Genomic DNA, 24,283 nt, shown 5'->3' on the forward strand with positions numbered 1-24,283 from the left:
CCAAAAACATCTGAGTAACCCAAGGTTAATAACCACTGCTGTAGACTAAGGGAAAATCACTGCAGGTGTCAAGACAAAGATATAGAATTGAAAAATGTTTTGTAGATGGGGGCGGGTGGGGGAGGAGTTATAAACAGCTTTCGGGTTTTTTGTTTGTTTCTAATAAAGAAAGAGATATAGAAATGTTCTAAAAATAAAATAAAACGCGGTGAAATGAAACCTAATCCTGATATTGCTTTCAGATAGTGGGGGGCGGCGGCGAGAGGCGGAGGTTGGCCTTGAACCGCCGTCTTGCTGGTGGGAGGCGGGGGGGAAGCGCCCGGTTCGCATCGCGATCGTGGGCAGGACGGCTGCTTTGAGCAGCTCCCCTCGGCCAGCGGCCTGAAAGCAGGAGACTCGCCGGTGCCCTCCTCCTGCCCGATTCTCTCCCCTCACAAAGAGATAAGGGGCAAGGGAGGGAAAGGTCTTGTATTTCCAAGTCATTTTAAACCTCCTGGCTCATCTCCATAACGTGGAAATGTGGGCAACGGTAACTTTAAAATCCAGAGGCCGTTTGAGATTTTCCACTCAAAGTGAAGCCTTTTCTCCGCGTTATCCTGAAATGGCAAAAAGACCCCATCCTGATCGAGGCTTCCTGGACACGCGTGCTTGGGATATCGACCCCACTGCTCTGTTAAAAATGCTATGAAGCGAGGCTAGCAGGGTCCAGCATTTCCGCCCCTGAGCAATACACAGACACAAGAGTCTATATCGTACGTACCTCCCAAAGTTTATCATCTGTCGATGGGCAGCGCCTTCCTTTCTCAACAGCAAAAGAGCGGAGTCCCGCTGCAGCGGAGCGGCCTCCTCGAGAGTTCTGCGGAACTTATGTTTAGCTCCTTTAAGGCTGAAACTCTGAAATGGTCTACATAACGTAGGTGACACCGAGTCAGGGGTGGGTTCTGGTTGAACAGAATCAGACGAGTTTGCTGCTGGGGATTTTCGCGCCCTACATTTAACTGCGCGAGTTGTGGCGAGGAGCAGATTGTGTAGCCGGTCGTACAACCCGTTGCAGAAGCTGTTGCAGGCAGAAGTGCAATCCTGGAACCCCTTGCAAGGACAGAAATCTCGAAGGAAACCGTAGTCTTTAGACAAAATCCTTCCACCCTGGCCCTTAGGTAATTAACGCAGACGTTCATAAGGCTTCCGTCTTAGCCACTCAGCTTGGAGTAGATGAACGCTTGAACTTCTACGGCCCTTCACAAACAGTTAAGAACTTCTAACGCAAGAACACAACCCCCGTTGATATTAAAATACACTGAAGCGGGACTGTTCTGATGGTTGCTTTTTAAATAGATGGATTAACTACATTGTTCTCGAAGGGGGCTTGCTCCCAAGTAAAACCTGAAATAAGCTTTCCTTGGCTTGAACGTTTTTGTGGGGCAGTTTTAGTTAAACAAGTGTTATTTAAGAGCGAAGCATTAGTAAGGAGTGTTTCTAAACTCCAAAAATGTGCACGGCCTGACACAGCCTTTTAAAAATGGATTGAGTGAAAAACGACTATAATGTCGCCGAGTAAATTGGATAGAGGCGAGACTTTCTAATTGCCCGCGGCCCGGATCCTTGGCAGGCTTGCTCGAAAGGAAGCCTCATAGTCTTCTGTATTCTTCATTCCTACCCTGTCGGTGAGGCTAGGGCTTCAGACTGCAATGTTAGAGACACAGAGACCTTCAGAAGGAAGTTCAGGTCAAGCTGAAGGGAAGGGAAGATGTTCACGTGTCTGAGAAAGTGGCACAGAATTAAGTTGTCAGTGGCTCCAAGTAAATAGTGACTTCGACTGCCTATCTCTTTGCTTGCCTTCCTCCCCTTTTTGATAGGAATATAGTTAATGTTCTTATTCGAGGATCTAACATGCATTTCTAGAAAGCAAGCCTGGCCAGGGTTAATTCAACTTACTTCTTCCCAAGTATACCCAAATAGAACAGCGAAGAGTCCCACTCGGTAAGCATTCAGTCCTAACTACACTTGGCAAAGAAATTACGGTCTTCGAAGTTCAGTAAAATTTACCGCTGAGCAAGCATCGTTAACCAGGAATACCGTATACCGTTTTTCTGTTTTCAGACCAATTACAAGATGCCCCACCTCCTCTGGTGCAAAAGATTGTCTCTTTTTCAATTTTCAATTGACGACCAAGACACAAATCAGCCCTTGGATTTGTGCCCAAATAGTTCTATTTAGTTGGGTTGCACACTTTTCAGTTTGTTATTCCCAGATTGCTCTCGACACGTTCTACATTTCCCTGCACTTGCTCGAAGAAAACCCTTGTTTTCAAAGCAAAAACTCGTTCCTCCTGCATGACCCAGGGCCCAGACGCTATTAAAAAGGGGAAAGAAATTAACAGGCAAACCCACCGAATTTCTACTTTCATGCATTCAGCTATGGACTCATTCAGTTGTTCCCACGTGTTTGTAGTCCTGGTTTCCTGTACAGCCCTCGAGCCTGATTCTTGGAAAGTAAACCGGGTAATAATTCCAATAACACCAACCAAGGTCAACTGAAAGCGCATAAATGTCGAGGCATATTACAGTATTTCCTTACATGGCGAACTCCAGATGTAATGTACTACATATCCCATAACCCCAGGCAACCATGCTGGGGAAAATAAGCACAAACGTTTGTAAGACCTGTGAGAAAACAAGAAATTATAGAACTGTTCATAGCCTCATGGGGACAACAGCATAAAGAGTATGTCAATTATTAACCTTTAATTTTAATTGTCCTCCAGGAATTTCCATGTAGTACACATACTGTAGAGTTCTCCCATCCCACTCATTTTATCCTCGGTACAAGGCTGGGAGCCACATAAAGCTATGAGAAGTATAAAAATGTATTGTGAGTTTGAAAACTGAAGGGAAATTTGGTTTAAGTCCAACACTTTATCCCAGGAGATTGGGAAGCTCTTTGTGGCCTTCCAGATGTTTCTGGATTCCAGTTCCCATTGGCTCCTGCCAAGATGGCTAGTGGTAAGGGGTGAAGGGAATAGCAGTTCATGAACACCTAGAAAGCTACAAGTTCCTAAACTTTGACTAATTGCTACCCTGGGCAATAATGCAGGATTAGTTCCCAGGTCTTCACCAAGACAGCTGACCAGGCACTTCTAGAAGGTCTCATTGTACATTGAGTACAATGCCATGGTGGTAGAGGGACCAAGTCATGCAGATTCACATGGGAAGCAAGCTGCCACTATAGGGTTTTTAACAGAAGTAAACACTATCAACAAGGGGTACAGAGCATGAGAAAAACAGCAAACCAAACCTACCCAAGTTGATCTATCCAAGGAACACTTCCTTTTCCATTTGGGCACTTGTTTTTCTGAAGAGATGGTACATTAGATGAACTGGTTAAAGATCAAGTATGAGAAGATGCTCCAGGCTGCTAAAAGCTTGGAGGTCAACATCCATAGGGATGGCCCACCGTTGTAGCAAAACAGCAAGAAGCCTCATGCTACACTGAAGACCAACAAATCATATGAAGAGTAACAATTCAACGTCTGCAACCCACTTCATCTGCATCCGAAGAAGTGGGCTACAGTCCACAAAAGCCTAGGCCACTTAATCGTTCCCCAAATCCTGAATCTTACCTAGGCACCATCAAGTGGATGTGAACATTAATAAGTGGTAGATCTTTTCATGCACATAATTAGTTATCCCAGTCTTGAGGAAATTTTTAGAGAGTCTTATGAGCCCTCTTTTCCCCCTGCAAATGAAGTTAGTTCAAAACAGGGTGGTGTTGGGGCAACTCTGGCTCTTTCTGTTTGTGGAGTTTTCCTTATCCACTCTCTATTTTTCTTTCCTTTGTTTCCTGACTTTTGGCACTTAGATTGTGAATTCTTAGGGACAGACCCCTAATTGTTGTAGAATCTGGAGGGGAAAAAATATTGTTTTGGACTACAATTCCCCTTTAGTCTTTCATGGTTGTGCATAGATCAGGAATTAGTTTAAATCAGTTATAGAAGCACCCAAATTAACAAACACATGTTGCATATTTTGGCAATGGATTTCTGAGATAAAGTATAGTATGTGTGAAGGACTACTTCCCCCCCTCTCCTTGTGAATCGACTGTCAATCATTTGTCCTGACAGTAGATGGTAGCCATGATCTCAGAAAGGGAGAAAAACTTTGTACTATAAAGAATTTTTAGCCACAGTATCATCAACCCAACCTCACTCCATTCCATATTTGCAGCCATATTTTATTCCCTTCCCCAAAGGAACCCCTTTCCCCCAAAAAAACAACAACAACAAAACCCCCTGTCACAGATATTTTGGCCTTTCATCTGGGAGAAGAGGTGCTGAGATTAATATGTCCACCAAGAACAAGTTCAATTAGAAATGGATCTGCAGCCATCTGAAGGAGCTTGGTATCCCTAGAGAGATTACTGTGTAAAGAGCTGAAGACAGCAACAGGATACTATTAAAACTATAAGATACATCCCAGGAATGTTTTCCCCATTCTCTGAAGGATGCTACCACCACTGTTACTACAGCAGCAAGAGCAGCCGCTGCAGTCACAACAAGAGCTTAGATAGAAACAGGGATTCAGCCTGTATTGAACGGGGTCACACTCCCCAGGTAATCCAGGTATGCAGCTTGGGGGGCATCCCTCAGCCCAGTCCTGAGCCTGAATGCATAGGTTTCAGCATTCACCAGGAGTGCATTTGCTTTTTTTAAATCTAATGTGCCAGCTCTGCCTTATCTAGACACTGTGATACATCCCTTAGTTGCATTCTACTGCAACATGCTTTATGTGGAAACTTCGCTTGAAGACTATTGAGAAGCAGTTGAAACGGCTACAGCCAGACTGCCGACTGACAGGGAGTACAGAACCTCCTTGTTTTGACAGGTTGACCGGCTGCTGGGCCATTTCTGAACACACTTCATAGTGCAGGCCATGGCCCTATACAGTTTGAGTCTAGGCCATGTCATCCCCTAGGAGCAACCCCAGCATTCAAAGTCTCCAAGGACTCTCACCAGCTTGTGTGGTCAGAAAATGAGAGAGATCCTTTTCCTTGGCTGCTCGCAGGATATGCAACACATTCCCCTAGAAAGCCAGACTGGCCACTGGCTTCTTGTTCTTCCATGAATAGGCGAAGAATCTCCTTTTTAGGCAGGCTTTTAATTGACTTGGGACGTGGTGGCGCTGCGGGCTAAACCGCAGAAGCCTTTGTGTGCTGCAGGGTCAGAAGACCAGCAGTCGTAAGATCGAATCCACGTGACGGAGTGAGCTCCCGTCGCTTGTCCCAGCTCCTCGCCAACCTAGCAGTTCGAAAGCATGCAAATGCGAGTACAGTAGATAAATAGGTACCACCACGGTGGGAAGGTAACGGCTTTCTGTGCCTATTTGTGCTGGCCACGTGACAACGGAAACTGTCTTTGGACAAACGCTGGCTCTATGGCTTGGAAACGGGGATGAGCACCACGCCCTAGAGTCAGACACGACTGACTAAAATGTCAAGGGGAACCTTTACCTTTACCTTTTTTTACTCTTCCAGAAGGTGGCATTTGCAGCTGCTGTTAAAGTTACTGCATGTGCTCCAGGAATGTATTTATAACTTTGTGAAGGAAGCCCCTCTTGCTACTACTATTGCTGGCATTACATAGGTTCCAGTAATAGATTTACCACTTTTGAAAGAAGACAATACCCTTTCCTTCTAAAATATATGTTTCAAATAAGTACTTATCACTTTTCTGAGAAGTTCTTTGTTGTACCTGCTGCCACTCCCTCTTATTTTCCAAGGATGGGTCTGCTTCATTTTGAAGGAGAGGCACTTGAAACCAACCATGTAACCAAGATGAATCCCCTGGACAGCTCAGTGGTTTAGGTCTCTGGCTGTGTAGGAGTTTGATTTTTTCCCACTGGGACTCCTTGACAGGAGCTTGACTCCATGATCCATAGGGTCCTTTCCGGCTCTGCAGTTCTAAGATTATTTATTCTGGTTCAGCATCATTAGAGTGCCACTTTCAGCCCTCTGTTCCTGTTTGACTGAACATGGCTATCCATCATCAATTCTAATAAAAACACATAATCTTGCATGCCTATAAGTTACAAATCTACCATTAATATCCTAGAACTTCTGGAATTGTAATTGAAGGGTATGGGTTATTTTTTTCTGTTATTCAGTTTGGCATGTGTTTCAGGAGAGAATGTTATTTCTCATTGTTTGGAGTGTTGGAGTGAAAGAAAGCAGAGAAGTAAAATAAAAACCTGTCTTCTTCCCAATGTTTTTATAAATGACTTGGAGGAAGGCATTTGTGTATATTGGGGAGGAGGGAGGGTCATCAAATTTGCAGATGAGATTTAACTGGTTGGGGTAACTAAATATGTGAGAAGACAGAATTAGGATTCCAGGTGATCTTAACAGATTGGAGAATTGAGCCAAAACATACAAAATGAGTTTCAACAGGGGAAAAATGTGAAGTTCTACATTTAGGTAGGAGAAAACCAGATGCACAAATACAGAATGAGTAACATGTAGTAGTTCATGTAAAAATGACTTGGAGGTCTAAATAGACCACAGGCTATCTATGAGTGTCAGATCAGATTGCAGCCTTTTGCTCTTAGTGCTACATATGCTCTTTAAACTTCTCTTCATAGGACTGAGTTTCCGGAGGACTGAGAAGAATAAGAGACATAATATTCATCTTCAGATATTTGAAGGACTATGAAATGAAAGGTGGAACAGGTTTCTTTTCTGCAGTTCCAGAGGGCAGGATCCAAGCCATGAATTCAAGTTACCAGAAAGGAAACTCAAACCACAAGATAAAAGGACTCCTGATCATAAGAATTGTCCAAGCAGTGGATGAACCATCTGAGAAGGGAGTGGGTTCTTCTCCTACAACCTTTGAAACAAATGTTTAATTTGGACCACATATTTCATGGTGATTTAGCAGCAGATTTCCTGCATCAACATGGATTTGGATGAGAAAACATTTTGGGCCATAAAGTTTTCAACCATACAGTTCCATGGTTCTAGACTTCATTGAGGCTTCTGCACAAGGCAAGAGTGTTGGGAAAAATCATTGCTTAATATACAAAGTCCATCCAGACACAGGACTCATCTTTGACCTTTTTGGAGCAGGCTGCTGCAGGCTAAATAGGGTCACTTGGGGTCAGGTGGGAGTGAAGTAGGCATCCAAATGGCATACCGGAGCTCCTTCCTACATCATGTAGGAACTTAATAAATGGGGCACTTCAGGATATCTGCAAATCGCAGAGGGGCAGGGGAAGTAATTTTTTTAAAGACTCTGGTAAACTATCACTGAGGTGCTTCATCACTGTAAAAAGGGAGGAAGAATATTTTCTTTGGTTTCTCTAAAAGGACTGGCCAAAAACTGCCCACAGCCAACTTCACATATTTAGCTGCAAACAGTTTCTTGACTGGTCCTTTAGACAACCCAAATAAAATTTTCTTTTTTTTTAAAGACATGGAGCACCTCAATGACAGTCTACCAGAGTCTTTGAACAATTTCATTTCTTCTTCTCCTCTGGCAAGGAGCACAGGAAATGTTCAGTTTGCCAATATCCTGAAGTGGGTTGCTTATTAAGCATTATATTGGAAATTCCAGTTGAAGGAGCCTTGACAGCCAGGAAGGCTCACTTTTGGTCTGTTCCCAGTGATCACGCATGCCGGAAACAGACCAAAACAAAGCAATCCTATCCATACCAACGAAGTAGGAGCCCCTGAAAGACTCAACACAATGTGGGGAGGATTGCTCTGGGTATGGTTTGGTTCAGGCCAGCAATTACATCATGGGACTGCAGAAAAAAAATGTGAGCCAAACTATCCACTGCCTAAGCAGACCAAAGAGCAGGACAAATGCCTGTTTGATCAAGCCTTTTGTTAAATGAAACCTAACCCCCACAATCAAATTAACTTTAGTCATGATAAACTAACCCTGGTTAGATTCTAATGAGTACTTTGTTTCAGGCTTTGTTGTTTTCTAAATGCATCTGCATTTTTTTCTCCCTCCCCTCAACCAAAACCAAAGCTATCAGAAGAGACTTTGCTTGCTTGTTGCTTTTGCTTAGAAGGAGACAGGATTCAGCAGGGCACAAAGGAAGGAAATTCTGGGGAAAATTCTGGAATTAGATTTAGTGAATTTTGAAAGATGAAAGGAAAGCTTACTAGTTGACCTGGTTGCTTTGGATACTGATGATTGCTAATATTCACAAAGACTTGCAGAGGGACAAGCGAAAGTGAACTGCGGAAAGAAGGACAGAAATGCAAAATCCATAATTTACCACAGCCTGACAAATTCACAACTAGCCTATATCAAGGCTGTGAAACAGCAAGTTAAATGATTAAGAATCTAGATAACTCATTTGGGGTTGCAAGTTGCCAATCTGAAGTTGCCCTAATGAAGGATTTAAGATTCATTTAAACAACAAGTAGGATTGTGGACAGCATATATCACTGACAATTTAAATACTCGTCATTATTGGTAAGTCGTTTAGTCATGTCCGACTCTTTGTGACCCCATGGACTAGAGCATGCCAGGCCCTCCTGTCTTCCACCGCCTCCCAGAGTTTCGTCAAATTCATGTTGGTCACTTCGATGACCCTGTCCAACCATCTCATCCTCGATTGTCCCCTTCTCCTCTTGCCTTCACACTTTCCTAACATCAGGGTCTTTTCCAAGGAGTCTTTTCTTCTCATGAGATGGCCAAAGTCTTGGAGCCTCAGCTTCAGAATCTGTCCTTCCAGTGAGCACTCAGGGTTGATTTCCTTTAGAATTGATAGGTTTGTTCTCCTTGCAGTCCAGGGGACTCTCAAGAGCCTCCTCCAGTACCACAATTCAAAAGCATCAATTCTTCGGCGGTCTGCTTTCTTTATGGTCCAGCACTCACTTCCATACATCAGTACTGGAAAAACCATAGCTTTGACTATTCGGACTTTTGTTGGCAAGGTGATGTCTCTGTTTTTTATGATGCTGTCGAGGTTTGTCATCACTTTCCTCCCAAGAAGCAGGCATCTTTTAATTTCGTGGCTGCTGTCTCCATCTGCAGTGATCATGGAGCCCAAGAAAGTAAAATCTGTCACTGCCTCCATATCTTCCTCTTCTATTTCCCAGGAGGTGATGGGACCAGTGGCCATGATGTTCATTTTTTTGATGTTGAGTTTCAGGCCGTTTTTTGCACTCTCCTCTTTCACCCTCATTACAAGGTTCTTTAATTCCTCCTCTCTGCCATCAGAGTCGTATCATCTGCATATCGGAGGTTGTTGATATTTCTTCCAGCCATCTTAATTCCATTTTAGGATTCCTCCAGTCCTGCCTTTCACATGATGTATTCTGCATATAAGTTAAATAAGCAGGGGGACAATATACAGCCTTGTCGTACTCCTTTCCCAATTTTGAACCAATCAGTTGTTCCATATCCAGTTCTAACTGTTGTTTCCTGTCCCACATATAGATTTCTCAGGAGATGGATAAGGTAGTCAGGCACGCCCATTTCTTTAAGGACTTGCCATAGTTTGCTATGGTCCACACAGTGAAAAGCTTTTGCATAGTCAATGAAGCAGAAGTAGATGTTTTTCTGGAACTCTCTGGCTTTCTCCATAATCCAGCGCAGGTTAGCAATTTGGTCTCTAGTTCTTCTGCCCTTTCGGAATCCAGCTTGTACTTCTGGGAGTTCTCGGTCCACATACTGCTGAAGCCTACCTTGGAGGATTTTGAGCATAACCTTGCTAACATGTGAAATGAGTGCAATTGTACGGTAGTTGGAGCATTCTTTGGCACTGCCCTTCTTTGGGATTGGGATGTAGACTGATCTTTTCCAGTCCTCTGGCCACTGTTGAGTTTTCCAAACTTGCTGGCATATTGAATGTAGCACCTTAACAGCATCATCTTTCAAGATTTTAAATAGTTCAACTGGAATGCCATCACCTCCACTGGCCTTGTTGTTAGCCAGGCTTTTTAAGGCCCACTTGACTTCACTCTCCAGGATGTCTGGCTCAAGATCAGCAACTACATTGTTTGGGTTGTCCAGGATATCCAAATCTTTCTGATTTAATTCCTCTGTGTATTCTTGCCACCTCTTCTTGATGTCTTCTGCTCCTGTTAGGTCCCTCCCATTTTTGTCCTTTATCATGTTCATCTTTGCACAAAATGTTCCTCTAATATCTCCAGTTTTCCTGAACAGATTTCTGGTTTTTCCGTTTCTGTTATTTTCCTCTATTTTGCACTGTTCATTTAAGAAGGCCTTCTTGTCTCTCCTTGCTATTCTTTGGAAGTCTGCATTCAATTTTCTGTAACTTTCCCTATCTCCCTTGCATTTTGTTTCAATTCTCCTCTCTCAGCTATTTCTAAGGCCTCGTTGGACAACCACTTTGCTTTCTTGCATTTCCTTTTCTTTGGGATGGTTTTTGTTGCTGCCTCCTGTACAATGTTACAAGTCTCTATCCAAAGTTCTTCAGGCACTCTGTCCACCAAATCGAGTTCCTTAAATCTGTTCTTCACTTCCACTGTGTATTCATAAGGGATTTGGTTTAGATTATACCTGAGTAGCCCAGTGGTTTTTCCTACTCTCTTCAGTTTAAGCTTGAATTTTGCTATGAGAAGCTGATGATCAGAGCCGCAGTCAGCTTCAGGTCTTGTTTTTGCTGACTGTATAGAGCTTCTCCAACTTTGGATGCAGAGAATATAATCAATCTGATTTCGATATTGCCCATCTGGTGATTTCCATGTGTAGAGTAGCCTCTTGTGTTGTTGGAAAAGAGTGTTTGTGATGACCAGTTTGTTCTCTTGACAAAACTCTATTAGCCTTTGCCCTGCTTCGTTCTGAACTCCAAGGCCAAACTTCCCTGTTGTTCCTTTTATCTCTTGGCTCCCTACTTTAGCATTCCAGTCCCCTAGAATGAGAAGAACATCTTTTTTTGGTGTCAGTTCTACAAGGTGTTGCAAATCTTCATGAAATTGTTCAATTTCAGTCTCCTCAGCAATGGTGGTTGGTGCATAAACTTGGATTATTGTGATGTTGAAAGGTCTGCCTTGGATTCGTATTGACATCATTCTATCGTTTTAGAGATTGTATCCCATTACAGCTTTTCCCACTCTTTTGTTGACTATAAGGGCTACTCCATTCCTTCTACGAGATTCTTGCCCACAATAGTAGATATGATAATCATCTGAGCTGAATTTGCCCATTCCTGTCCATTTTAGTTCACTGACGCCCAGGATGTCGATGTTTATTCTTGCCATTTCCTGTTTGACCACCTCCAGCTTCCCAAGGTTCATAGATCTTACATTCCAGGTTCCTATGCAGTATTTTTCTTTGCAGCATCGGACTTTCCTTTCACTTCCAGGCACGTCCACAGCTGAGCGTCCTTTCGGCTTTGGCACAACCACTTCTTTAGCTCTGGAGCTACTTGTCCTTGTCCTCCGCTCTTCCTCAGTAACATGTTGGATGCCTTTCAACCTGAGGGGCCCATCTTCCAGCGTCATATCTTTTAGCCTTTTGTTTCTGATCATGGGGCATTCTTGGCAAAGATACTGGAGTGGCATTGCCATTTCCTACTCCAGATGGATCGCGTTTAGTCGGAACTCTCCACTATGTCCTGTCCGTCTTGGGTGTCCCTGCACGGCATAGCCCATAGCGTCTCTAAGTTACTCAAGCCCCTTCGGCATGACAAGGCAGAAATCCATGAAGGGGAATTTAAATACTACTAGTTTCCAAGTGCCTGGTAGAATTAAAAGAGTTTTTTTTGATAGCATCCCTAGGGGAATGCTTTGGTGATTTTGCATCTATCATAAACTCTTAGAAGTTGTCCTTTGAGGTAAGCTTGAAAGCCCCAAGGGATGAGTGCAGAAATCAGATAGAATCCTCAGATACTAGTGAATCAAATTACCTATTTCAAAATAGGAGCCACAAGGAAGTCTCTGCTTCATGGCCAATCATACATCTGTTGCTGGAACTGTGGGAAGCCAGGGCATAGATCTAAGGACTGTTATACTCTCGGAGAGCCTTCAGCCAATGGGATTTTCCCCATTTTGAACAAAGAGCTCAGAAAAAGCAGAACGAAGCTCTTAATCAGAGGAGAGACAAGGACAAAGGGAAATCAAACAGAGAGATTAAACAGAGCTCATTTTATTTGATGAAGTTGTATTCAACTCTCAGGATCATAAAAACACCTCGATTCTAGATAGTGGCTATTTGCAGTATGCAACTAATTAGAAAGATTGTTTCAGAACTCTTGATTCACGTACCTCTGCTGAATCCTGTCTCCTTCTAAGCAAAAGAGTTGCTGATGGGAATCAAGTACAGACCAAAGCAAAGGATTTTGGGACTTTGCTGTGTTCAGTGCCAGATGCAATATATGAAAATACTGTGTAAGAGGTGTTGTGTGTACCAAAACTAGAATGCAATTTGCTAAGTGTGTCAGCTCTTGGGGAAAGGGCTTGAAGACACATTTTGAGAGTGAAAAAGGCATAGTAGAATAGAACAGTGAGATATATTTGGAAAGTTATGAATCTAGTGATATCTATAAAATGAGTCTCTTAAATAAACAGATGCAGATGAATGCAGCAGAGATATCACAAGAAGAGGTGACCTGCCCGGATCTGTGGCATTGCAGATTTGCTTATAGAGATATGAACATGATCCTGGAACTGCAGAGCAAGAACCTAGCCAAAGGTGTTGAGGTAAAGCCATATGACACAAATAAGACAACCAGATGTGTAAATCATCTCACAGAAAAAGGGGTCAGATCCTCATTTTGTTCAAGTACTGGATAAAGGAGCACAAAGGTGTTAGAATTAATTCACACTGACTTGTATGGGCCAATTAATGTGATGTCAAAGGGAGGCAACAGGTATATTTTCATTTTTAGTGGATGATTTCTCAAGGTATTGTGTCACCTACCTACTCAAGGACAAGAGGACACAACCTTCTGAGGACATACGTGGCCATAGCGAGCAACAAATTTGAAAGAAAACCCCAAGTGTTCAATCAGACAATGGTATGCTGGAGACCACACAGAGACATTATTTGAGGAACAGGGCCTTTTACACAGAAGTACTGTTCCATACACACTGGAACAAAATGTACTAGCTGAGAGAAAACTAAGAACTCTTCTAGAGATGGCTAGACACATACTTGCAGATGTGGAACTACCCAACAAGCTTTGAGGTATTGCAATATTAATAGCAACATATCTCCAGAACAGATCACCCACAAAAGGCAACACAAATATAAACTGGACTCCAGAACTGAACAGACAGTTCTTATTGGCTATGCTTCTGGTGTCAAAGAGCACAGAGTCATGAATCCAAGAACTGGTGAAGTTAGTGCAAGACACATGGTTTACTTTGATGAACGAAGGAAGGCTGACAAAAGAGGAACTGTGTTAGACAGCTCTGACGAGTAAGATCAACGCCACCAGCCTCTCCAAGACATAGTTATTTCAGGGCCCTCACAAACTGAACAAAGGACACAGGAAGATGAGGATGACATACAGGATGAGAGCGGTACACCAAAAGAAGTGGATCCTGATGGAGCAGTCAGCAAAGCTGTAGAAGATGACACAATGTCACTAGAGGTTCCAGAACCACCAGTCAGATGTTCACCACAATCCAACAGAGGTGTGCTGCCTATCCTACCTCGCAAAGCTATTGCAGACCGATGAACCAGTGACCTTGTCTACAAACTGAAGAAAGGCCTTTATGGGCTGAAACAAGTAGACACAGCCTGGAATGAGAAACTGAAGAAGATGCTACTTCAACAAGCAAGGGAAAAGAGGTTCGACAAGCAAGGTTTCAAGCAAGGAAAAAGAGATCAGTGCATATATGCCAGGAGCAAAAATGGACATTCTACCTTTTTTTCCTGGCTTATGTGGATGATGCGATTGTGGCCACATATAAAGAACAAGAGTATAAAAGTGTTGTACAGGAACTTAGCAAAGAGGCAGAAATAAAGGAATTGGGAGATCCAACATACTATTTGGGCATTCAAATTGAGAAAGAGACAGATGGCTCATATTTGTTAAGTCAAAAACAAAAGATACACAAACTCTTGGACATGTTGGACATGAAAGATGCCCACAGTGTTGCAACATCCATGCAAACAGATTTTCTTAAAAACAAAGAGAAAGGAATACTTTTACCTGACAATAGTCAGTACAGAACAGCTATAGGAAAGCTTTTGTACTTGACAACCACTATCAGATCTGATGTAGCTAGAGCTGTAGGAATACTGAGCGGAAGAGTTAGTTCACCAACCCAGAGTGAGTGGACAGCTATCAAAAGGGTAGCTAGATATTTGAAAGGGACCATGGACTTTGAACTAAAACTCCCAGCTAACAAGAACCCAAGAATCAGAGGTTACACAGATGCTGATTGAGCAGGGAATAGTGAAGGTCATAGATCTACTCGTGGTTTCCAGTTTTTGTAAGGAGATGGTCCTATTTCACAGAGCAGTCATAAACAAGAAGTTGTAGCTTTAACTTCCACAGAGTCTGCGTTTGTTGGATCAGCAGAAGCATGCAGAGAATTACTATGGTTGAAGAAACTGCTGATGGATTTTGAGATATGTACGTAGATAAAGAAACACCATTCCAGATCATGGAAGACAACCAAAACTGCATCAAACTGTTACAAGGTGAGAAGATGAATACGTGTACCAAACATATCAATGTGGGATACAAGTTTGTGCATGACCTGATTGAGAAGGGTATCATCCAGATAACCAACTGTCTGTCAAGATGACAGCAGACATCCTAACCAAGCCTCTATTGAGAGATCACTTCTAGACCCTGTGAAGCAAGATGGGAATTGTTGAAATTAATGTATACTAGATTGAAAGGGGGTATTGGCTAATTAACAATCTTGATAAATAATTTCAACATATTGGAAGAGGGGCCTCTTTCACAAACTAACTTAGTTGTTTGTTTGTATGCTGACTAATCAGAGGAGCTCATTTCCCTGGGGCTAGAGAAACCCTGCCCTTCTTCCTCCCTTCTCCTCCACATGTGTTTTAGAAGCCACCATTACCTTTTACCTTTGCAAGATCCAGGACTCCTAGCTGCATCCTTGCAGCCTCAACATTTTCTCTAGCCAAATGGATTGAGGAAACAAACTTCTTTTTACTGCCCTTTCCTTCTATTTTCTACTATCAAGTTTGACCTGCATGACTGCCTGCTGTACTCCTGGAATCTAAGTGAATAAACTACTTTTTAAAATGTTTTATAACTAAAGACAGCCAGCCTCCTGAATCGTATTTCATAAAGCCTTTTGAGAGGGTGGAACTTAAGCAGGATAGAGAAAGGGGAACTTCTGTAGCAAATTCTGACCTTTCTTTCTTTCTTTCTTTCTTTCTTTCTTTCTTTCTTTCTTTCTTTCTTTCTTTATTTATTTATTTATTTATTTATTTATTTATTTATTTATTTATTTATTTATTTATTTATTTATTTATTTATTTATTTAACTTATATGCCACTCACTCTACCCAAAGGTCTCTGGGCGGCTTACAAGAATTAAAATTCAACTAAAATTCAATAAAAGATAAAATGATTAAAATACAATTAAAATTGCCGTCAGTACCCACCTTCCACTGTGCATTTTCTTGAAAATGTAAGCAAGTTTCCAGAACTCTCAATGGTGTCAAGAGGTGCTGCTGGAGATGTTTCAGCCAGCAAAGATTGTTTAGGTTTCTCCAACATAGTGCTATCCATAACTCTGGACTACTATGTCCATCTGCTCCAGCTACAACAAATAGTCAATGAGCAGAGATAGTGGAATACTAGTGCAAAGCATCCAAAAGAGGGTGAGAATCCAGATGTGGGGGATAATGAGTTCAGCAGGAGCCAGGCTGATTTTCCAGGAGGTGCTGTAGTTCAGTTCATCTGCATTGCACCTAGAAGGTGCCAGCTTTCGCCCCATGCCATTCCAGTTGAATGAACCACAGGTAGCAGGAGTGACAGGAAATTAACTTTGTTTGCTGCGAGCTGGTGCCCCCTAGAGGTGGTGGACTATCACCTATCATCCCCACCAGACTGGCATACAAGAGGGTCTTTAAGTGAGCTAGTTGGACAAGCCTGAGAACCCTGGTGGTCAAGAAACCAACTGTCCTGCATCCAGGACAGCTGTCCCTTAGTAACAACCACCAGCAAAGTAGCAAGCAACACCTTCTGCCCATATCAACAGTTTACCTGCAACAATGTAAAGAAAATGGGCAGTCAGAGATGCACTGAAAATTCCAAATACATTATAATTGAACAGCCCCAAAACATTTTTGCAATATTGCAATTGGCTGCATTGTGGCATTTTTAAAAACTCATGTTTGCTTTTGGGGCGTTCAAAGGATCTGTGGTAAACCCTTTCTTCCTCCTGTTATTCTATAAAAGCCCAATGGGCAGTGATTGCATAACAAAAAGAATAAGCATTAGTGTATTCTCAAAGGTTTTCATGGCTGGGATTAGATGGTTGTTGTAGGTTTTTCGGGCTGTTTGGCCATATTCTGGAGGTTTTTCTTCCTAATGTTTCACCAGTCTCTGTGGCCGGCATCTTCAGAGGACCGGAGTCTCCTCACAGAGACTGGTGAAACATTAGGAAGCGAAACCTCCAGAACACGGCCAAACAGCCCGAAAAACCTACAACAACCATTAAGCTTTAGGTAACAATTTATTTTACCTAATGTTCTTTGTACATAGTTATGCCTACATAAATATTTACATCTGCATAGAAACTCTTATCTATATTGATATAGATATAATAACACATACACATAAATAGACTTTTTGATGCTATTTTCATTATCAGTGTCAGTAGTAATGATACTATTTCACAGATACACCACATTTTCAAATGAAGTGGATTTATTTACTAATGGTATTTACATGCCACCTTTCTCCCCAAAGAGGACCCTATGGCAGCTGCTGCTGCTGCTGTGGTTCATTTCATATCACATAATAACAGATCAGGTGTAATTACTATTATCCATCACTTCATAATGACATATTTTCACTGAATGAGGTTGTTGTGTACCTCAAATCTCATTTTCAGACAAAGGACATTATTGGCTACAATTAAGTACCTAAAAAACAAGGTGAACCCTGACTTGTCTTCCCTGGGAAGAGAGTAACCTGAAAACACACCCAGAGATTGCACATATACAAATATAAAATTTAAAACAACCACAACCACAAAACAACTTAAAAACTGGTGTGGTGACTTAAAGACTAACACATTTTGTTTGGCAGAAGATTTTGTGGTTTAGATACATCTGAGAAGCGGCCGAGGGTCCACTGAAACCTATGCCAGCTGGAACTTGTTGGTCTTTACAAGTGCATTTGCTTCAACAGACTACAGAACTAACAGAATCAACTTTATTTATTTATTTATTTATTTATTTATTTATTTATTTATTTATTTATTTATTTATTTATTTATTTATTGTCATTGTAAGTATATGCCCAGTATACCCATACAATGAAATTCACAGACACCCAGAGACCAGGCACATGCACACACATAAAATTCTCCAAAACACTCCCCACCCACTAAAAAAATCCCCCAACACTCCCCACCCACTAAAAGTCCCCCACTAATAATACAAACATCTACACCGCAGGCCAAGTAACACAGTCCAACTAACTATTCACTAAACATATACCTGAACTATGGCATGCTGGAAGACAACATAACCTAGATAACAAAAGTGCCAAAAAAAAAAGTCCCCCAGCTCTCTGAGCTCCTGGGGATTATTTATTTATTTATTTATTTATTTATTTATTTATTTATTTATTTATTTATTTATTTATTTATTTATTTATTTATTTATTTATTCATTCATTCATTCATTCATTCATTCATTCATTCACTCATTCACTCACTCACTCATTCATTCATTCATTCATTCATTTTGCAGGATCATGAAAATATATGGCGATGAGATCATCTCTGTGATGCCGACCCACCAAACCAAACCAAACGGCATGTTTGTTCCAAGGCAGGCCTTCACCCAGATCTAGATACTGTATCTCTCTTTAAAAGCAGAACTACTGGGTGGCAGGAACAGACCGCTGTCGTCTTCTGCCGTCCTGACCCAACGTGCCAAGCTCTACAAGCGGGGGCACCAAGTATGGAGGCCAAGGGCAGAACTGCACAGAAGTTCAAGAGCGCAACTGCTCCCCTCCCAAAAGCTTGGGGAATTAATTTTGTTGCAGGTCTCCCAGAATCCCCGACCCATGGGCGTACTAGTTACAGCCAGGCAACCTGGGGGATTCTGGGAGTTAGGGGGGAAAAAGGAACTTTTCTAAGCTCTAAGCGCCCCATCCTCATCGCCTATCCCCTGGAAGCCCCCAGGGCCGGGGTGCCTCTCACCGGTTGACCTGGCCCCTTCCCTTCTTGCCAAGAAGCCCTCAGCCCTCTGTCCTCCAACCCCCAGCCCCAAGAGGGAGCCTCCCCCCCCCCGGTTGTTACCTCCGAGAGGAGAAAGTCCGGCGGAACGGACGAAGCAAGCGCCCGGCCTCCCTTGGCACCCAGGCGGCGGCCGGCAGCCTGTCCCCTTGGCCCTCTCCCTTTCTCGCGGCTCCCGCTCGCCTTCTCTCTCCCGCGTGGCCCTTGGCCCCGTTTCCGGCTGGAGCCGCCACGGGAAGCCCACGGAGGCCGACGGACGACGGGGTCCCCGAGGGCGCGCCCGCCCGCCCGCTCTCTTTCGCGCCCCCGCGGCCAGCCCCGGAGCGCTCCGCCGCTCGGTGGCCCCGCTCGCCGGCGCTCCGGAGCTGCGGGGAGAGGTCGAGAGAGCGCTCTGCGAACAATCACTTCACACGACTGACTGCCTGCCTGCATTCCAGCAACCTTGGGCTTTATTTCCTACCGCCGAGCCTGAAGTCACACCTTCTGCGGGATTGTTTCGCTCTGGGCGGGCGGTGGGGACGAGACGCCGGCGGTTGACCGGTTCCTCAAAAGATTCCGCCAGGCCAATAAAGCCAGCCTGCCAGCGAGTCGCCTTCTTCCTTCCTTCTCCACTTTTCCTTTCCTCTTTCTTCCCCTCCTTCTTTCTCACCCCCGTTCCTTGCTCCCTTTGTCTTCTACTTTCTTCCTTTATTTCTTTCCCATCATGTCCTTTCTCCCCCCTCTCCTTCCTTCCCTCTCCCCGTCGTACTTTAAGTACTTAGAGATGTGTAGAAACTAATGTACAGTAAACATGCTGCACATTTCTACTTTCTCGATGAATCAAAGCTCAAAACGTGAATGGAGCATCGTTTGTTCTCCGGTGAGGTTTTGTTTCCTCAGCTGTGTCAGACGGAGAACTAGAAATAGTTTGGCCAAGGGGTGAAGGTGGTTTGGAGGGAGGAGAGGAACCATAAGTGTCTGGAGAACCTCAATGATGATGACGATGATGACTACGATGACCACAAACTGAAGAGACCAGGAAGAAAGGAAGAGAAATTGAAAATAAATGCTTGTGAGTAAAATTACACCCAAGGGCAGAGAGTTTGCTGATTTTTACCCCATTTTGATGGAATGTCCCCAGTTATGGCTAGACATTTCATCACAAAACGGTGGCAATAAGTGTAATAAGATAGCGGAGAGTCCAAGACCTCTGGTCTCTCTGTTCAGGACTAGTTCTGTCCCATTCTGAGGGGAGGCAGCTGCCTCAAGCAGGTGGTTTGGGGTATCAGGAGAGGGCAGTACCTTGCCCCCATTCCGAATCAGCAGCAACACTAGTTCAGAGTACAACTTCTAGGATGTGCCAGCCTGGCTTGGAGACTGTGGAAAGTATCATTCAAAAAGTAACTATTCAGACCTTTGCTAGTAACCAAGCTATTCTTCATCACTGTTTGTTTTTATTGTCAGGAAACAGCAAATTTCAGATTATTCTGCTTGCCAAAATTGCTGTGTTCTGGGAATTATATTCCAAAAATAAAATCATAAAAAAGGTTATACTTTCAAATGCACAGAATTGCAAAACTGGCAGTGAAGAATATTGGGAGGGCAGCTTCTACTCTGTGCTCAGGGGGTAGCTTGTTCCCATTGAACACGGGGTGGCAGAAGATGTAGGTGCCAATGGCAGCACAGAGAACATAAGAGAGCAGAGACAGACACAAGCACACTGGATTGGGTTGACAATCTCTTTGATTCAAAACAGTAGTCCAGAAAGTAACTTTCCAATGTCCAGTACCTTCATCATCTAATTCTACTCTCAGGGAGAAGCATCTCTGGGATTGCTTTTGCTTGGCAAAAGAAATTTATCTTGGCTTGTAGGGAGGCGGCGCTATCTGTTGCTCTGCCACAGGCAGCAACGTCATCTTGGCTTGGCCTTCTCTCAGTTCTTCTGTGTAATTAAATTACCTATAAATTCACATTTAATAATGGAAGCCTAAATGTATCTTCTAGGTAAGTATAATTACTTCTAATGAATTTCATTAGAAGTAATTCTACTTCTATAGAACTCCATGTCCTAATACACTGGCCTGTTGCTGAGACTGCATTCAAACATCAACTATGGTACCATGATTAAGCTGCAGCACTGTAGCCAAGACTCATGGCCTGAGTTTGATACCAATGGACTCAGGTATCTGGCTCAAGGCTAACTAAGTTTTCCATCCTTCTGAGGTTGGTAAATTGAGTACCCAGCAGCACACTTTGCTTTGCTTTAAAACTCAAGCAAAGTGTGCTGGGTTCAGGCCAAATTTAATTCATTTCAGCTGAGCAGGGCCAGTTTAAAGTGCTTTGTGTCCTTTGCATTAAATAAACCCCTTTGCATTAAATAAACCCCTTTGTGTACAAATTGGACAGAATGGTTACAAGAAGAATGCAAGATTTTGCTTGCAAGTTAATCTGCCAGTTCTAGGTCATATACAACACTGGAGATGTTGGTGAAATAGCAATCTCATATGCAGATGTGACAAATGGTCATGTGAGAGGAGGGAGTCCTTCAGCAAACTAACTTGCATGTTTGTTTCATACATTACTGGCCAATTATATGGGTTCATCTTCCTGCAACTAGAAGAAGCCCCTCCTCTTTCTCCTTCTTGCTATACACGTTTAGTGCCTTTGTTTGTTAGTGCCCCTTTTCCCAACAGGCTTCCAGGGAAAGATGCAAATCAAGCCTTCTTACACAATGTGCAGCCAAAACTGTGCTCATGACCCAGGGTTCAATCCCAGTTAACTGGCTCAAGGTTAACTCAGCCTTCTGCCCTTCCTAGGTCGAAGTCGGTAAAATGAGTACCCAGCTCGCTGGGAGCAATGTGTAGCCTGCACAATTAACTTGTAAACCGCCCAGGGAGTCCTTGAAGCGCTATGGGGTGGAATATAAGCAGCACACTTTGCTTTGCTTTTGCATTCTTTCCAGCCCTTTATGGAAATGAGGTCCTTTGCCCCAGTGGGTGAAAGGTGTAACTGGCTGTGATCTGAGGCTATCCTCAGGAACAATTAATTTTAAAATTGATTTAATTTTTAAATAAAAATAAACAAAGAAGTGAAGATAAGCAGATAAACAAGGAAATAAAGACACAATATAAAAACCAAAGATTTTCTGACAAAATACAGTGCAGAGATGAGATGAAAAGTACTAACCAGAATTACCTTTACAATCGTGCAAAATAAGTCACAGTTAACCCTTTATAAAAACATTATATTTGCCAGTAACCTTCCACCAGCACTCTAGTTGAAGCCCACTGTGTTCCAGCTATTTGGTCTCAAGATGGAGAAAGAAAGACATATAGTCACCTATTCCAAGGAACAGGCCTCCTCAAGATTCTGGGGTTTGTGCAAGAGAATTGATCCAGAAAATCAACAGGAAAACATGTAGAATAAAACAGTAAAATCTCTCTCTCTCTCTCTCTCTCTCTCTCTCTCTCTCTCTCTCTCTCTCTCTCTCTCTCTCTCTCTCACACACACACACACACACACACACACACACACACACACACACACACACACACACACACACACACACACACACACACACACACACACACACACACACACACACACACGTGCACACACACACACACACACACACACACACACACACATGTCCACGCTGGAAGGGCATCCTTAGCCCCTTTTGCCAACTGGAAACAGTCAACTGTGCTGTTTAGGAAACAAACCAAAGATTTCCTCCTTGCCATATTCCTTAGGCAGCCCATTCCATAGGCCATATATCTACAGTACAAGCAGTCCAGTATATACAAGTCCACAGGTATTTTGCTGTGTATTTTACCTTTACACCAAAAAGTGGGACCTGATTAATAATGTGGGTCTGCGAAATCCATCTCTTGCTCCTTTTAACCTTCTTATAATTTCTGATGAAGCTTGCTGAAATAGTGAAAAATTTTCTTCCTTTTTCCACCTAAAAGTGGCTTTTTGAGTATTATTTCTACAAAATGTTTATGAAAAGGGGTAGTTTTGTAAAGGCAGACTTCTAGCTCAACTCTAACTCTAATTAGCTGAGTTTCTGTTGCACATTTAAAGGGAATCAAGCAAATTCTTATTACTCTGAACCGAAGTACCAACTGGAGGATAGGATGAATGATTTTAGTCTCTTCTACACCACATCAGCATAAAGCACCTTTCTCCAATTCTATGCCTTCTGTCTGTGTACCTACATACGTTGAACTCCAGTTTCCAGAATCCCCAAGCTGACATAAATGTCTGGGGCATTCTAAACAATATGACCCAGTATAGCTGGAGGTCAACATGTTTGGAAAAGCTCATATATAAAAAGCATCTGAAGAAAGGACCTTTTCCTCATGAGACATTAAACATTATCCTTGTGAGAATATGCGGTGATGCTTTATTTACAATACCACTTGTGCTTTCTGAATGCTGAAAGTACAGGAAAACTTAACTGGATACAGAAACACTTCCCATTCAAGTTTTATGTGGCATATCAGTTTACATGTCCTTTTGCATGTCAGTCAGTGGCTACTGAGGAAAAAGCAATGATTCAGAAAATGAGAAATAGTAAGCACTCCTTGTTCTCAAAAAAAGGTACAAATTAGATGGGCACGAACCAGCAAAAATGGTGGTTTGTTGTGTTCCACAGTTTGTCAAAGTCCATGAACCACAAATTTCCGATTCCCCTCCCCTCAACGAACCACAAATTGGTTTGTCTGTTTGTCAGACTTATAAAAGGGCCCTCTAGGCACCTAGAGACATCCACTGCTCCCATTGCCTTCCTACCTTCTGCTGCCACTGCTGCCACTTTGAAAGGCAACCTGGCTGGTTCCAGGAGTCTGGCTGCCTCTGCACATGTGCCCACCTCTCGGCTGAGAGGTAGGGAGGCAATGGGGGTCTCTAGCTGCCTGGGATGCCTCTCAAAAAATAAATAAAAAAGAAGAACAATTCAAATTGATAACTCAAAAATCACTAAAAATTCATCAATTCATATTTGTCAGGGTTGCGTTGGCTGATAAACAAGAATCTATGATTGGTTGTTGTGGGTTTTTCAGGCTCTTTTCAGGCGTGTTCTGAAGGTTGTTCTTCCTGACGTTTCGCCAGTCTCTGTGGCCGGCATCTTCAGAGGACAGCACTCTGTGCTCTGGTGCAGTTTGTTTGGGAGTTGAGTATTTATGGCTGTGAGATCAGCTTTTGTCCTTTTCAGGAGATGGGTGATTATGGTGATCAGTGTGTTTTTGTTGTGGGTGTATTGTTGTGATTACCTTTCAGATTTGTTTTGTTTTTTTGCTTCATGGCCATCTAAGCCTATGCGAAGCCACAAAACCTTTTCAGCTAAGCCTTTTCTCCAGGCGAGGCACATCCTTCTATTTCTAGGAGTAGGTATGTCAGGTGGAACTCCCAGAATGAAGAATTACTGTATGGGATTTGTAGTAAAAAAAAAATCTGAAAGCCCCATACCTATTACAAGGACTGTCATCCATGAGGACTTTAGCAGAACTGCAGAGTTGTAAGGGGCCCTTTGGATCATCTAGTCCAGCCATTGTCAAGGGGGCACAGTGGGAATCAAACATCCAACCTCTGGTTCTGCAAAGAGGAGATACCTAAACCACTGAGATCTCCAGCTGAACCCTCCCAAACCCAAAATTGACCAGGAGCTGATGGAGCCAACCCTGAAGAACACCACAAACTGAAGGCATAAGCTTAGCTGAAATCCCCCTGTAGGCAAAGTAAGGTTAGACTCCAAATGAAAACAGAGTACGGGCTCTCCTTTAGGGATGGGAAAACTCTATGTCTAAGGGAGACCAACAGTCTATATCCTGAAGCTGAACTCCATATTTCTGGGGGAAGCAGCTATCCTCTGCCTGCAAATGAGCCCTGGGAGGGGCTCCAGCTGTCAGTCTTG

General features: G+C 43.0%; 1 protein-coding gene across 1 annotated transcript in view; it reads right to left on the reverse strand.

Moving 5' to 3' along the window:
* TBX5 (T-box transcription factor 5) overlaps window positions 1-18,596 on the reverse strand; it is a 139,175-nt gene extending 120,579 nt beyond the window's left edge. The window contains exon 1 of the mRNA XM_078381631.1: window positions 18,451-18,596. The gene's annotated coding sequence lies outside the window, so the exon portion shown is untranslated. The remainder of the gene's footprint in view (window positions 1-18,450) is intronic.
* Window positions 18,597-24,283: the final 5,687 nt, after the last annotated feature.

Source organism: Pogona vitticeps, chromosome 14 (genome assembly GCF_051106095.1).
Source record: "Pogona vitticeps strain Pit_001003342236 chromosome 14, PviZW2.1, whole genome shotgun sequence".
NCBI classification, from domain to species: domain Eukaryota; kingdom Metazoa; phylum Chordata; class Lepidosauria; order Squamata; family Agamidae; genus Pogona; species Pogona vitticeps.